The sequence below is a fragment of the Crocuta crocuta genome, unplaced genomic scaffold, assembly GCF_008692635.1.
Source record: "Crocuta crocuta isolate KB4526 unplaced genomic scaffold, BGI_CrCroc_1.0 scaffold306, whole genome shotgun sequence".
Classification (NCBI taxonomy): Eukaryota; Metazoa; Chordata; class Mammalia; order Carnivora; family Hyaenidae; genus Crocuta; species Crocuta crocuta.
In genome coordinates this window covers 1,932,179-1,949,500 of record NW_027529630.1, presented here as the reverse complement: position 1 = coordinate 1,949,500, position 17,322 = coordinate 1,932,179, and the positions used below count along the sequence as shown (strand labels likewise).

General features: G+C 46.8%; 1 pseudogene; it reads left to right on the top strand.

The window, feature by feature from the left end:
* The first annotated feature begins 7,871 nt into the window (after positions 1–7,871).
* Positions 7,872–15,838, top strand: LOC144230052 (high mobility group nucleosome-binding domain-containing protein 3-like; annotated as a pseudogene).
* The last annotated feature ends 1,484 nt before the right edge of the window (positions 15,839–17,322 follow it).

Below are 17,322 nucleotides of genomic sequence, written 5' to 3'. Positions count from 1 at the left end.
GTGTATTTTTAGAGTCAGTCAACGTTTATCTATTCATGTACACATAGCCTTGTTTCAGAAAGGATTTGAGGTTGGCCGTTAAATATTTATTGAGTGGCAGCCCCATGCAGCAAAGCCCCATTACGCACATACAATCATCCACGCTCCTACTCATAGACCCAACCAGGGAACCATGAGGGCCAGAGCAGGGGGCTCCAGCACGAGACATCTCAGGAAGAAATGGAGAGCTCGGGAGGTGGGAGAGTGGCTGGAATGAGTGAACAGTGGGAAGGGCATGGGAGGAGGCAGGTACAGAGGGAAGAGAAGGAACAAAGCCTGCAGGTAGGGGAAGGGAGGAGAACCACAGCTTCCCTCTGTGACCCCTGCTTGCATTTCCTTTCCCTCTTGCCCAGATCAGCTTCAAGACCTGCTTCCCTTTCCTCTTGCAACATAGCTGGGTGAAGGACAGAGTGGGGATGGAGGCCATGGGGGTGAAGACTGTGGGAGCCACCAAGGCTCCAGTTCCCAGTGGGAAGGAGCCTGCAGCACCAGCCAGCGGACAGCCCTGTGGGCACAGCTGGCTCCTGAGTTCCCTGTGCTCTTCCCATCCTTCATTCCCCTCCTCTGTCCTGACCAGTCTGTGAAGATATATCACCACATCCATGTCATCAGGGAGGAAACCAAGGATCAGAATGTTGGTAGCAGAGCAAGGACTCTATCCCTTTGTTATCAGAAGCTAAAACCCTTCCTCTACAGGACAGCCTGAGGACTGATCTTCATGGGCTGCTTTAGATGCTGGGCCCCTCTATATCTCCACCCAGCCCTGAGGCACAGGGCAGAGAACCCAGCTGGGCTCCTGGAAGCCTGGGCTTCAGCCCCAGCTTTTCCATCCCTTGCTGGGTGACCTCAGCCCCTCGCCCTTTCCCTTCTGCAGGCAAGGTGCTGAGCGACAGGGTCTCTGAGTCCTGAGTTCTCTGATGTCTGTGACTTCTGGTTTCCACAGGGTTTGGTTTGTCTGTCTGGAGAGGTCTGTCCAAACTGAGAGCAGGACCAGGTGCTATTGCATCCTGCTGGTCAGTACTGAGTGGGGCTTTCCAGGCAGTAGGGATGGTGGCCAGGGGGTAAGGAATCTTTTTATCTGTCGTAGTCAAAGCCGGGGCTGGTCTGGCCCACTCCCCGACTGACCCCAACTGACCCCAATGCTGAGCAGGGAACGGATTCAGGTTGAGCTGAGGCAGCTGTCAAGACAGCCCTAAAATTAGCCCCAACAGGGACAGGGAAGGGCACTGGCCCAGGCCTCAGGCTCCAACAGCCTCGAGGGACCCAGCCCTCACCTCACTCAAGGAGGGAGAGGTCAGCCAGAGTTCTGGCAGTGACCCTACCATGATGCTGGGTGGGAAGAGTCACAAACAAGTGTGGACACATTTCAGGAGAGGGAATGAAGAGCAGGCACCCTGTGCCAGTTGCTTGGGCCCTGATACGGTTCCCAGCTCCCAGCCTGTCAGCCCTGGGAAGGACCAGGGAGGGGCCTTGCTATTTATATTTTTCTAGAACAGGGTTGAGGGGGCCAACCTATCCTCCCAAGGCTGAGTTGAATAACCTCACACATTAGCACCAACTCCCAAACACAGAGGAGGAGCCAGGAGGTATATCAGCCTGCTGACAGGGCATAGGTCCGAGGCACCAGGGCCAGGCCCAAAGCCAGCCCCCTTTGGCTCAAGGATAAGTGCCCACTTCCCTCCTCCCCACCCTGACACCTTGAGGTAGGTCTGGGGTGGGGGTGTGAGATTCTTCAAGATTCTAATGCACTTCCAGCTTAGTCTACAGACCATACTTTGATCATGAATCTTACTTCCCAGCCAGACTGATTGGACCCCACAGCCAGGTTTCCTGTCTTGGTTCCCCAGGTATTCCCTTCCTTCACCCCAGTAGCCTGGCACAGGCACATAGGCACATGATACATATGGCAGGTGGCTGATTTTTTTCACTGTGGGTTCCTGCCCAAGTGTGTAGGTAGGTGTGCTTGGCAATCCTTGTGCCTCTGTCTATATTGCACATGGCTGGTTACATGTGTGGAGAGTGTACAAAGATGTGTGTATATAATAATAATGAAAAGCAGCTAAAATTTTAAAAATAGCTGACCTCTATTGAACACTATGCCCAGGTAAGCTTCTAACACCGTTACATACAGTATCTTACTTAATTCTCATAGCAATTCTGATGAGATGAGAACATTGAGGCTCACAGAGGTTAAGTGACTTGCTCAAGGTCATATAGCTGACAAAGCAGTAGTCAGGGCTGCCAGTGAGGACTGGGCTTTACAAGTGCACACGTGTCTGTTAGCGCACTCACCTTGAATTTGGAACCATGTGTGCAACTGGTGGGTAGGAGTGTGTATAGAAGTAAAGCGGCAGCAAGGATGAGGAGGTGAGGTAGGAGTCCTGCACAATTCGGAGCATGTGCAGAAAGCAGGTAGGGAGAAGGAAGGAGACACAGGTGTGAGTCAGACCGGCCTAGGCTTGAGTTCTAATGCTGCTGCTGCCACTGCCAGGCTAAGCTTTGATTTCCTCCTCTGTGACATGAGTGTATAATAGTTGCCTTATGAGGCTGCTGCTCTGAGAAAGAAATGTGATAACAAATACAAAGTGGCAAGCCCAGAGAAAGCTGACACACAGTAGGTGCTTGGGATATATGAGGTGGCCCTTCCTCTGGTGGCTGGAGTGCTTGGCCATTTGGGGAGTGGCTTCTGACCTGGCTGGTTGCAGCTGGCTTACTGGATTAAGAGGAGGCGTCCTGGGGAAGGACAAGGACAAGGAAGGGCAAAGGGGCAAGGCCAAAAGGGCTGTGTTGGGGATACAGCGGAGAGACCACCCCAGGGAGCTACAGACATCCAGACAGGGTTCAGCACCTGGCTAACTGCCCCCTGTGTTGGCAGGCTGCGAGGAGAGGCTGCAAGGCTGGACACCCCCAACTCAGGAGAAGCCCTTTCAGAAAAACAAACACCTTGTCCCTTGACTCAGCCCTCAGCTATGCCAGACACAGACCATGCCCTCTGGGGGCCAAATATCCTCTGGGCTGGGCCAGAGGGCCTTTGGAAGTCTCTGGTGACTCATTTTCTCTTCCTCCACCTACGACCTTAATGTTGCTCCTGGAGCTGGGGGTGTCTCAGCAAATCTGTGGCTCAAGTCACTCCTCATAATGAGCTGCCTCCTGTAGGCCTGTAAAAAGTGGGAAGTCGCGTTGGTAGGCATTAGTCTCTCCTGGGGCCCAGAGTGGAGAGGCACCCATGTGGATCCCCTGGACAGACCTCCCAGAAGCAGGTGCTGGGGAATGGAGCCCAAGGACACATTGCTTATGAGAGCCAGCTAAAGGTGGCTCCAGATAGCTCACTGCATTCACCTCCTTTGTCTTCCATGTGAGGATACCAAGGCCAGGAGATGGCCCTCACCATGCCAGGGTCACCAGGAGAAGGGGCACAGAGGTCACCCCAACCACCCACCCACGATGCTGAGGGGAGAGATTCCAGAAAGACTGTGAAAGACTCTGGCGTCCCCTTGTGGTATGAGGGAAGAAAGACAGGGGCTTGGCAGAGATTTGTAAAACAGGCTCCTAGGGTGGAGTGACTGACCGCCTGCCCTTATGGAAGTGCCCTTCCCGGGTAATGGGGTGAGAACTGTCTCCAGTTACACGACTCCTGCCCCTACTGGTCACTCCAGTCTAATATCTACCTCCTCCATCAGCCTTGGAACCTCCAAGAGTGGGACGGTGTCTGATTCATCCGATCCCTAGGATACACTGGGAGGGCATTGTGAGGAAGTGGTTTGGACAGTATAAATGGAAGGAAATTGTGGAATGTGAACAAAGATTTATACACAAGAATATTCATCAAATCCATGTCTGTAAAAGCAACATTCTGTTGACAATTGTTGAGGTGGCTGATGGGTACAGGGGTTCATTACACTATTCAATTCATTTTTGTGCATGTTTGAAGTGTTGTGAAACAAAAAGATTAATAGAAAACATAAGGTCCAACAATAGGAATCTAAATAAATTATGATGCAGCTGTGCAAAGGAGTAATGTCTGAAGACATTAAAGATGCTGCCATGGAGTTCTTTTGTTTTTAATTATAACAGATTTATTGATATGTAAGTCATGTAACATATAATTTAACCACTTAAAAGTGTATAATTTAATAGTTCTTAGTATATTCACAAGGTTTTGCAACCACCACCATAATCAATTTTAAAACATTTTTTGTCACCCCACAGCAAATCCCTATGCCCATTAGCAGTCACTGCTCATTTGCTCACAACCCCCCAACCCAGCCCACAGATATATTTTCTGACTCTATAGATTTGCCTTTCTGGACATTTAATAAACAGGATAACATAACATGTGGTCTTCTGTGTCTGACTTTTTATACATCGTATAATGTTTTCAAGATCTATCCATGGGGCACCTGAGTGGCTCAGTCGGTTATGCGTCAGACTCTTGATTTCAACTCAGGTCATGGTCTTGTAGTTCATTAGATCGAGCCCTGAGTGAGCTGGCTTGGGATTCTCTCTCTCTCTCTCTCTCTCTCTCTCTCTGTCCCTCCTCTGCTTGTGCTTTCTCTCTCTCTCTCTCAAAATAGATGGATAAATATTTTTTAAAAAAAGACAAGCTGCTATTTAAATTTCTTTTAATGTTTATTTATTTTTGAGAAAGAGAGAGAGAGAGACAGAGTGTGAACAAGAGAGGGGCAGAGAGAGAAGGAGACACAGAATCTGAAGCAGGCTCCAGGCTCCAAGCTGTCAGCACAGAGCCTGATGTAGGGCTTGAACTCACAAACTGTGAGGTCATGACCTGAGCCAGAGTTGGAGGCTTAATCAACTGAGCCACCCAGGTGCCCTGACCAAGCTATTTGAAAAAAAAAAAAAAGAAAGAAAGAAAGAAAAGAATTATCTATGTTGTGGCATGTATCAGTACTTCATTCCTTTTTATGGCTGAATACTATTCCATTGTATAGATATACCACATTTTATTTATTCACTCATTAGTTGGTGGACATTTGAGCTGTTTCCATTTTTTAGCTGTTATAAATAAAGCTATTAACATTCATGTACAAATTTTTGTATGGATATATGTTTTCATTTCTCTTGAATATATACTTATGAGTGAAGTTGCTGGATCATCCAATCACTTTATGCTTAACTATTTGAGGAACTGTCAGACTGCTTTCCAAAGGGACTGCACCATTCTACGTTCCCAGGGGCGGTGTATGAGGGTCCAATTGCTCCACATCCTTGCGACATTTGTTACTATCTGTCTTTTTATATTCTAACAACCCTAAGAGGTATGACATATGTAATTTTTAATGACATGGAAAGTGTCCTTGGTATAATGTTAGATCTTTTTTTTTTTTTTTTTTGAAAAGCAGGCTTTGGAACTGTTTATGCAGTGTGATCTCAACTCCATAAAATATACATGTACACAGAAATCAGACCAAAAAATAATCTACCAAAATGTTAATATGGTTATCTATGAACAATTTAGGATGATTTTTATTCTTTTTTTTTAAATTTTTAATGTTTATTTCTGAGAGAGAGAGTGAACATGGGACAGGCAGAGAGAGGAAGATACAGATTCAGAAACAGGCTTCAGGCTCTGAGCTGTCAGCACAGAACCCAAGACAGGGCTTGAACCCATGAATTGTGAGGTCATGACCTGAGCTGAAGTCAGACGCTTAACTGACTGAGCCACCCAGGCGCCTCCTAGGGTGATTTTTATTCTTAAAGTTTTGATAATGTTAACATGTATTGACAAAAAAAAAATACAATGTTATACAATAAGGCAAAAGAAAGTCAATAGCTATTAGAGATATAAGGCAAATAAGTTAAAATAAAATATTAAAAATGTACTGAATGAAGCTGATCACATGACCAGAGTACAGAATCTTGGGTACCTGGGGGGAGGGTCTGAGTGAGGATGGGAGAGACAGAGGAGTCAGGCTACTAATTCCAGGGTATGAGGGTGTCCAGAAAAGAAACATCACTCTCAGTAGGAATCAGGGAGAGCTTCGTGGAAGAGACAACCCTGAAGCTGGCTGGACTCTGAAGCAAGAAGCAGATTTAGATTCATAGAGATGGGGGGATGGGGTGTCCGCTATGTCAGCACAGACCTGACCTCTCTGCATACAGAGTACTGAGGTTGCAGACAAGGACTCCAGAAACAGTAGCCAGTGCAAGCCTGGCTTTGCCCTAACTTGGGGTAACTGACCTTGCCCAGTGTGCTGAGGATGAGTTTCCTAAACTGAAATGGCCATGATAACTTCCTTTAAGGGTTATGGTGAGCACTGAGTGAGATAAGAGTGTGGAGTTGCCTCCAGCACAGGCCTGGCCCACAACAAATGCATGATTTGTTGCCAGGAGAGAGGGAGAGGCAAGATTGATTTTAAGGATTGGAGGATGATGAGTGATGGGGGAGGTTTGAGGGGAGGGACCTAACGTTCCAGGCAAAAGCTTCTGGGATCCTGAGTCCCCTGCCTGGGGGTGGGGTGTTGGAGGGAGGGGCGCCAAACCCTTTCACAATAGAGGAGTTACCCCAGTAAAGACACAAATAGCTTCCTGGGAGGGAGGCCAAGCAGCCATGGTGTCTACTTTTACCAGCTAAGACCGAAGAGGTAAGAACTGGCTTAAGGTCACATAGGGAAATCCTGGCCTCCAGGCTGAGGGCTCTTCTGCAGGAAGTGATCTCAGAAGCAGGGTCTGCAGTGGGAATCGGGGATTTGCATCTGAGTCTTATGCATCCTTCCCACCCACCTCTCTGGCAATGGCCCCCGCTGTGGTCCTGGAGTTGGAATAAAGCAAGAGGGTACTCTTATTGTCTTCTTTTACTCTTCTATTTCTTCCAAACTCTCCATACTGGGTGTGTCCGACCTTTGTCACTGTAGTCAGTGGTATATGCTACAGTTGCTACTTTTTTTTGAGAGAATGAGAGAGAGAGAGAAAGAATCCCCAAGCAGGCTCCATGCTCAGTGCAGAAACTGACGCGGGGTTCAATCCCACGACCCTGGGATCATGGGATCATGACCTGAACCTAAATCGAGAATCGGGCACTGAGCCGACTGAGCCACCAAGAAGCCCCAACTGTTGCTACTTTAAATTTTTTTGTAGAGACAGATACAAGCAGAGGAAGAGCAGAGACAGAGGGAGACAGAATCTGAAGCAGGCTCCAGGCTCTGAGCTGTCAGCACAGAGCCCAATATGGGGTTCAAACCACAAGATCATGACCTGAGCCGAGGTCGGACGTTTAACCAACTGAGACACACAGGTGTCCCCCAGTTTAGCAATTTCTTAAAAACTAACCGGATAACTGCACAACCAACCATTCCACTTCCAGGCATTTACTCAAGAGAAATGAAAGCTTTTGTCCAAATAAAGACGTGTACACAAATATTCAAAGCAGCTTTATTTGTAATATCCTCAAACTAGAAGCAAGCCAATGCCTATCAATGGGTAAATGGAGAAACAAAGTGTGGTAGCTATGAACAATGAAATACTGGTAATAAAAGGAATAAAAAGGAATGAGCTGGTGGACAGCTTCTGGGTGGTGGTGTGAGCAGCCCTGCAGACCCTCTCCCAGTGGAACAATCATAACTGTCACAAATTTTTATATACATATACATACACATATACACACATACATACACATATACACACGTATATACACACATGTATATACGTGTGTATATGTGTATATATACCTGAATATATATTTCTAGAAATTGTCCTAAAGTCATACAGCAGATTAAGGAATGTTCACTAAGGAAAATCTACTAAATCTTGGTAAGAATAGTAAGAGTTTGTAGCATTAGAGCCATGACTCACTGTCTCCCTGCCGCCCCCCCAACATGCTGGAAGCGCCCCTGTGGACAGGTGAACCTAAGAACACAGGGTTTTCTCTTCTCCCAGCTTCCACTCAAAGGTTCTGTTATCTTCCTGGGACAGGAATGCTGCTGGCATTTCTCATCCCCTCGGCTCTATGCTATCCGGACAATTGGAGCCACCTGCAAAATAATGTGGCTAAATGCTTCCTTCACACCATACGCTAAAGTTAATTCAAAATAGATCAAATACTGGGACACCTGAGTGGCTCAGTCAGTTAAGCATCTAACTTCAGCACAGGTTATGATCTCAAGCTCCTGAGTTCAAGCCCTGCATCAGGCTCTGTCCTGACAGCTCAGAGCCTGGAGCCTGCTTCGAATTCTGTGTCTCCCTCTCTCTCTGCCCCTCCCCTTGCGCTCTCTCTCAAAAATAAATAAACATTAAAAAAATAATAATAACAAAGTAGATCAAATAATGAAGTGGAAAAGCTAAAAGCACAATCAACAATGACAGCAGCAAGAATATACAAATTGAATTTCATCAAAATGAAAAACGATAGTGCTTCAGAGAATACCATCAAGAAAACGAAAAGACAACCCACAGAATGGGGGGAGATATTTACAAGGCATATATGGGATAAGGGACTTGGATCTAGAATATATAAAAAAGATTGCCATTCAATAATTAAAAAAAAAAAAAAAGCGGGAGGTACAGGTTGGAGAGGCCAGGCTATCCCGTACCCTTTACGTGAGCAGCTGCAGCTGCAGGTGCCAGCAGGTCCAGCTCATTGCTTTACCTTTTTGCTGCTGTCCAAACATAGTCATTGTGCCCAAAATAAAGTCTCCAGAGAATATAGAGGGCAAGGATGCATCCAGAGCAACTGAACAGGAGACCACCAGACAGTCTGCCAGATTGTCAGCAAAACCTGCTCCACCAAAACCTGAACCTCAACCAAAAAAACAACATCTGCTAACAAAGAACCTGGCACAAAGACTAACAAAGGTACTAAATGCAAAGAGGGAGAGCAAGAAGCTGGAAAGCAAGATACTACACCATCCAAAAATGGTGAAACTAAAGCTGAAAAGGCACAGAAAGCTGAACCTGTAGGATGAATTATGAAAAATTGGGAGTTGATTTTATATACCTCTTGGGACAACTTTTTTAATATAATTTTTTCATGTGTTTTTATTTATTTATTTTGAGAGAAAGAGAGAAGAGAGCATGTGCCAGCAGGGGAGAGGCAGAGAGAGAGGGAGAGAGAGAGAGTCCCAAGCAGGCTCCACACTCTCAGTGCAGAGCCCAATGTGGGATCCCATGGACCATGAGATCATGACTTGAGCCAAAGTCAAGAGTCAGATGCCTAGCCAATTGAGCCCTGCAAGCACTCCTCTTGGGAGAACTTTTAAAAGCTATTTTTACCAAGTATTCTGTAAATGTTAATTTTTAGGGCACTACTTCGTATAAGGATGGACATTTTATCTTTTCATAGTCCTGCTTTTTGGAAATTTCCATCATCCTCAAGTAAAATAAATATCAATTTAATATTAGAAGCTGTGTGTAAAACTGATTCAGAATTTCATGCAGGTGCTTTAAAAACCGAGTCTTGTGCACACTGTGGTATTTTTAGTGTACATATTTTAATTTTTCACACAGGTTTTCTAGAGTGGTCATTGGTAGTATTTTTAATCTAGGTTTTGTGTGATTTTAATGAAACATGGAGAATTTGTGGCCATCTGCTGACCGTTTGTGGTTTAAAAGTTTTTCTTGCCTTCAAAAACAAACAAATAAGTAAATAAACAAATAACCCAAGTTTAAATATGGGCAATGGATCTAAGTACCCATTTTCCTAAAGAAGATGGAAAATAAATGAATAGATAAATAAACAATAAACACAAGAAATAGATTCTTGACATCATTAGTCATCAAGGAGATGTAAACCAAAACCACAATGAGATACATGTTAACCACAAGGATGGTCATAATAAAAAACATCAGAAAATAACATACTGGCAAGGATGTGTAGAAATCAGAGTCCTAATAGATTGCTGGTTGGAATGTGAAATAGTACAATTACTTTGAAAAACAGCTTCGCAGTTCTTCAAACAGTCAAAATAGAGTTGCTATATGACTTAGCAATTCCTCTCCTAGGTGTTTACCCCGGACAAACTGAAATGTATGTCCATGCAAAAATATGAACACAAATGTGTATAGCAGCATTATTCATAATTGCTAAAAGGTAGAAACAACCCAAATGTCCATCAACTGATGGATGCGTAAACAAAATGCGGTACATTCGTATAATGCAGCATTATTCGGCCATAAAAAGGAACGAAATGCTGATACATGCTGCAACATGGATGGACCTTGGATACATTATGGTATCTGGGAAAAGTCACAAAGGGCCACACCCTATATGATTCCATTTATATGAAATGTTCAGAATAGGTAGGTCTATAGAGATAGAAAGAAGATTTGTGGCTGCTTAAGAGCTGCGGGTAATCACTAAAATGTACAGGATTTTTTTTGAGGTGATGGAAATGTTCTAAAATGGAATGTAGTGATTGTGTATCTACATATTGCATCACTATCTATTGTATCACTGTATATTGAATATATATTGTATCACTATTTGTTGCGCATATCTGTGAATATTCTAAAAACCATTGAATTATATATTCTAAATGAGTGAGTTAAATGATATGCGAATTACATATCAATGGAGATGTTTTATATATCAATGGCAGAAAAAATTCTACCATATATGTTCAGAATTTTTTAATTGAAAGGTAAAATACCAAAATGCCAACAGTTGATTGCAGATTATTTTCTTTTGTAATTTTCCTATTTTGAGGAGAAAAAAAGGGAAGCACCTATTTTAGATTTCCAGAGAACAAAGAGACTAACCACCAAATCCAAGGAGTGAACATTAATTGGACCCTGGACCTCCTTCCCCCAAAGCAGGTATAAAATACATTTTGGAAAAATTAGGAGAAATACAAATATAGACTGGTTATTAGATGATAGCATGGAATTATTCATCCTTTTCTTAGGACTGTGATTGTGACTGTGCAGGATACTTTTCTCAGGAGTTGCACACTTAGGTATTAAGTGTCATCTAGCGGCATGGTATCTGAACTCTCAAATGGTTCGGTTTGGTTTATTTTATTTATTTATTTATTTTAAATAAGTTCCATTCCCAACGTGGGGCTTGAACTCACGACCCTGTGATTAAGAGTTCCATGCTCAGGGTGCCTGGGTGGCTCAGTTGGTGGAGCGTCTGACACTTGATTTTGGCTCAGCTCATGATCTCCCAATTTGTGGGATTGAGCCCTGCTTCAGGCTATACACTGACAGTGTAAAGTCTTCTTGGGATTCTCTCTCTCTCTCTCTCTCTCTCTCTCTCTCCCCCTCTTTCTCTGCCCCTCCCCTGCACTTTCTGTCTCTCAAAATAAATAAATAAACATTTTTAAAAAGCTAACTATATTTATTTGTTTTTAATTTCTACGCTCTACCGACTAAGCTAGCCAGGTTCCCCCAAACAGTTCAGATTTTTTTTAAAAAAGAGAAAGCAATGAGGCAATAAGGCAAATCATTAACTGTTGAATCCAGGGATGTATACGGATGCTTATTTTATACTTTTCTTTTTTCCTTTGTAGTTTACATTTTCTTTAAAAAGAAAATGGGGAGAAACATTAAAAAAACAAATCACCCCTCAGGGCATACACTAGAGCCTCTCTGGGCTCAGGAGAGTAGAAAAAGACCTGAGGCTGGGGAGAAGGTAGCCAGGGAGCCAAGATCTGGGGCTTCCCCTTCTGGAAAGGATGTGTCCAAAGGAATGGGCATTGGGAAGAAGCCTTTTTTGCTGGCATCAATTCATGTCAGCAAGGTGGCTTTGTATACATTTTCTCATTCAATCCTCACCACATCTCCATGAGGTAGGCACTGTTATTATGCCCATTTAACAGTTAAGGAACTTGTGACCAGAGTTCAGTAACTACTTGGAGATCCTTCCCCTGGTCCAAGGGCTGTGCCCAGGCTCCCTGGATGCCAGAGAGATTAGAAGATTATGTCCCTAGGATCAGCCTGTGGACAGACCTGACCCTGGCCTTATAGAAGAAAAGAGGCCCCCAGAATCAGGACATCACCTGGGTAGCCCAACTCAGAGGGGATGGGGTTAGAGTTTGTGGCAGGGACTCTATTCCTGCCAGCACTGGGGGGTCAAAGCAGGAGACAGGACAGGAGGGAAAGGAGCTGTGGGGAAGCTGTGTTGGCCACAGGTACCCAGGGCTATGACCTTTCTGACCTCATATTCTGGCACTTTGTCTTTCCTCAGCTATTGCCCTCAAGCTTACACACAGAAACTCGCCCCTCCATGCTACTCCCTGAAACTGGAATGCCCTCAGTACAGAAGGCAAATTATTATTATTCTCCAAAACCCAGCTATGTGTGTGTGTCCCGGGGCTCCTACCTCCACTTTGCCCCTCTCCATTAGATCATGATCGACTTCTTGAGGATCCTCAGGGCTGGGTCCAGGATGGGCCCAGGGGATAGTCAGTGAGATTTGCCGTGATGGTGACTTCTCTCCTCCACGGCTCTGTGGTGTTCAGAGCCCTGGACTTTCTGCTGTTACTTCATGCCAGCGGCCACTCCCCATGGACTACTCCCCTCACATCTGGGGCCAGAATCCCTTCTTCATCCCCTCACCTACCACTGGGCGGCATAGAGGGCTTTCACTGAGTGACATTTCATAGTGGCAGCCCCAGTGGGACTCCACTGATTGGGCTCCAGATGGCGCTGTCAGCCCAGGCAAGGGCTGGGGAGTCAGACCCCAGAGCCTTAGCTCTGCTACAATCCAGAGCTTCTTTTCCTCATCTCATTCAGTCCGTCCAAACCTGATTTGAAAACTCAGGATGTCAGTGCTAGATTGTCAGTTGAAACCCCCCAGCCCTCAGAAACAGAGGAACAGCCAACTTCTCAAAGCCACAGCTGAGCCTAGAAGGCCCAGATGTCCTGAGAGGTCCAGGGAAGGTAAGCAGCCACCTAGAACCAGTCATTTCACCCCGACTCTGCCACAATTGGCTATATGATGAGACAGCCCCTTCCCTTCTCTGAGGTCAAATGCTTCTGCATCCTGTGGTAGTAAGAACTGAAAAAATGGCCACAGTGCTGGGTTCTGATCCTGATTCTGGTCCTGGTGTACTGCAGGCCTCTGTGCACCCCCTGAGCCTCAGGGACTCTGGCTGTGAAAGTGGGGGCTGGACCCAAAAGCTCTAAACCTGCAGGAGTCCAGGATCCCCACTGAGCTACAGAGGCCTGGGTGTGGGGCTGGCGCCTTGGCCAAGGACAGGCCGCTCCAGGAGCTACCAGACGGAAAACATTTTCTGGGAGCCGGAAGGGCTGGTGGAGCCCAGGGCCAGCCCATGCAACCACAATGGACCCTTGTATGGAAGTTTAGCTTGGATCCACCCATGGGCCTGGCCCCTGGACTGGGGTGGGTCCTTTCTAAGTTCCCAAAGAACCTACTCTAGGCCTAGAGACAGGAGTGTGAGATGGGATCCCTGGTCCAGCTCCAGAGTGATGCCTACAGGCTTGTCACCAATGCCCACATTTCCACCATCGGCCTTCCTGGAATCCACTTGCCTAAATGACCTCACATAACATGAGAAAGCCTGTCTCCCCAAACAGATGGGAGCCCAAGAGGGCAAGGGCAAGTTCTCTGCTCCTCAGGCCAACTAAGGGAGCTCAGGACAGACTGTTGGGCCAGCCTGGTTCAGGGTTGATGAAGATCCCTGGCTAAGTTGTGTGTCACCCTGGCTCTAATCCTGGCTGAGCTTTCATTCCTTCCCCAGACAATGAGCGAGAAGGAGGATTGGTAATACTTGTTTGAGGGGACCCAAACACTGGTTGGGGAACCTTCAAAAACATCTGGCCCACCCTTTGCCTTGGGAAGGACTCCACCCAACCCAGTCTGCCTCCACTCATTCTCCCTTCATTCTACAGCCTCCCGGTCACACTTGTTTCTTTCTGGAACCCTACCCCAGGCTCCGAGCTGCCTCTGAAGCATCCCTCAGGAAGCTTTTTTGGAGATCCTTATGGACTGCATGCACCTGGTTTTCCCTTCTCTGGGCTCCTGTGGTTTGGTAACTTTCACTCCTCAGAGCACAGGACCCTGACCACTCAATGCTCATGGTCATCTCAGCAGCTGTTGCTGGGACTCCCACCAGGACCAGACTCCCCAGGGGACACTTCCTATCAGCCATCTCCGTGGGGTCCAGTAAACCATCCTAAGCATGAAAGGAGATGATGCACGTGCAGGGGCTGTATATAAACTATAAAGCACCATATCACTATGAGCTGCTAACATTTGCAAGATGGAAATTAAAAAAGAAATGCAAGATCTTGTTCTTGAAACAAATTTTTAAAAGCTTGGGGTCTGAGAGGATAAGAACACAGTGGGATGTGGTCAGCACAAAGGTGGATTTGATGTCTGGCTATATTAACAGAGGCATAAATCCTAGAAAGTAGAAGGAGACCAACAGTTATTCTCTGTAGCTTTGTGCCCATTTCTCAGGAATAGTTTTGGCTCTGATGTCCCTGGTCAGGTAGTTTCAGACCCAGAGCAGAGAAGATGCAGAGTCACTGTCCTCTTAGCTAAACAGGGCCACTTAGGGCCATAGAGCAGCTAACTCTGGGCCTCAAGGGAGACTATGGGGATGTCCCAGGAGGCTGGTCTCAGCTCAAAGTGAGAAAGGCAGCCCCACAGCAAAAAGGTGGCTTTTAGAGATAGGCAGTGAGGATGTGAGAGCAGGGTTGGATGAACCTAGTTGGGAAGCTTGTTGAGAGAATTCCTCTCTTAGGGTAGATTGACAGCTTGGGAGGTTCCTCCCTGTTAGAATTGTTAGAGTCTAAATTCCTAAATCAATGTAGGAACCTGAGGCCAATGTAGAATCCTGAGGCCAGTGGGGTCTTGGCCTCATGCCACTTGTAATGTGTATTTCAGCAACACCAGAAACTATGCCATCACCTCTGTTTTGTGTGGTTTTGTTGCAGGGTGTGGATCAATACACCTTTAAATAAAAAACAAAACCATCAGCAGGAGGTAAGATCCTGCTGTCCCAAGGTCATTTCTGTTGATCTTTATCACTGGTCCAACCAAGCGTCTAGGAACCCGGGCAGTGCCCGGAGTTTGCCCCTGGTTTCCCCTCCCCTGCTACTTCCTTTCATTGTTAGCCCTGGGTTCCAAACCCAACCTAGCCTGGGTAAGAACAAGAGCACAGGCTTCAGAAGTAGCAGATGTGGGCTTGAGTTTCTGTGCTGCCAACTACCAGCTGAGCGGCCTTGAGCAAGTTGCTTTATGTTTCTGAACCTCTGTTCTCTGGTTTGTTAAATTCGGACAAGGACATCTGTCTCCAAGGTTTTGGGGGTTGGAAAGAATGTGTGTGGAGCACCTGGCACATAACAGATGTTCAGTAAATGTGAGCTGTCCTTGGGAGACATCGGCACAATGAGATGCCTTGTGCTGGGGGTCAGGACACCTGAGCCTGGTGGGTTGGTTTTGTTGCTCTCTGGCTGCCTGACCTCCGGCAAGTTCCTGCCCCTCTCTGACATGCACTTCATTATCTGAGAAATAAGGCAGAGATGCCAGTCTCCACAGGGGCCCATTCTCCAGCCCCAGATAGAACGTTGCCTGCTGGGTTTGACTTGCCTAAGCAGGGAAAGGAACTCTGGTCTGGGAGGCAGGACCCTGGTTTGAGGCTGGACCACACGCTGGTACACCAGATGATTTAGGACATGTCATTTTCCCCTCTAGACCTTGGTCTTATAATGGATTGGATGCCATGGACTTCATAGCTGCTTTGTCTCTGATGATTCCAGATCCAGTGACCCTGACAGGGTCAGGGCTAGGCCCAGGCAGGCCCCCTGTCCATGGGTGTCCCTCCCTGTCTCCCCACCTATAGCAATAATCTCAGATCCCACGCTGTCCGTGGCATGATCCACCTTGACCCAGTCTCATGGTCTCTCTTTTCACATCTCATCTAGAACCCTGAAAGCTACTGACACTCCTACCACACTGTTTCCTTCTTAGTACTCCAGGTCCCTCTAGGCCCTTCTTCCCTGAAATCATGGGGTTTCCTCTATTAGGGAATCATCTTGACTCCTTCCTACTCATCTCATGAGAGTAGAAAGAATGCTTGTGTAAAGAAACGTCTCTAAGTAATGGGCAACACTTATGAGTGCATGGACATACCGCCTGCGTTCCCACCATCACAGTTACAGCACTTCCCTGAGGCTCTGCTGAAACACAGTCTTCGAGTCGGGCTAGGCCCAGAGGAGTTTAGCACTGTGCCTCTCCTTGCAGAAGTAGCCAGAGCACTTGAGAGAGTCTTTCCTTGCACTTGGCACCATGAGCCTTAGCACGTGAGGTCAGAATAGGCCTGCTGCGTTGGTCTGGTTCCAGACAGCTGGCAAATGGCAAGTTCAGAGCATCACACCCATTGTATAAGGTATAGAGGTCACATGGAAGATTAAGAGGCCATCATGCCTTCCAGGAATCAAGCTCCTGCTCTACGGGCCCATGCCCAGGTACCGCCCTCCCGTGGGAAGAGGGTTGTCCTGCTGGGCCTCTCGCGGGGCCCCATTGCTTCCTGGATCTGATTCTCCTTCTGGAAAGGCAGCTGAAGAACTTTCTATAGGGCTCTCCTTCCCAGTAGGACTGCTGACTATGTTGGACTACCTGGCTGCCAGGTTGGCGAGGTCTGGCCAGGGAGACCCTCCACCCTCAGAGGCTGGGAGCTTTCTCTGAGCACCCACAGGCCCGGGCCCTGTTCCTCACCGACTAGCTTACCATGATGCTCATGGCAGTCAGTATATTCCCCAGCCCAAGTGCTCCTTGGGAAAGGGGATTGAGTCATCTTGATCCCCACAGCCCATTGTAGGGCTTGGCACAAAATAGATACTAAATTGTTTCTCCCATCTGTGCCCTATTTTGAGTCCTCCCAGCACTGACCCATAAAGGCCCTAGCACAGATCTCCTTCCAACAGAAACAAGAAGCCCTGGAGCGGGCAGTCCTTAGGTACAGATGATGGAATGCAAATGTTAGCCTCAGGGCAGGATTCATCTAGGAAGTGGGATGTAGAGAGCGCTAATGGGGTCCCACCAATCCCTCTGCTTATGGTCCCAACCCACTCAGTGCATGGATCCTGGGCTCTAGTCCCCCCACCCCCCAGACTGCCCGAGAACTGCTGGACTTCTAGGAATTCCATCTCAGTGCCAAGCCTCTCACTATTTCCTGCTCTTGGATGCTCTTTTCATCCCTTTCTCTCTGGAAACCCTCCTGGCCCCAAAGTCCACTGACTGTGGGACACAGAGGTGACCTTCCCTCTCTGAGTTCTCCAGCAGTCCCCGTTTTTTTCTGGCTTATCAGCTCACCTGACCTCAGTTATTGGTGCTGTGTGTCTTATCTGTCTCAAGTGGCT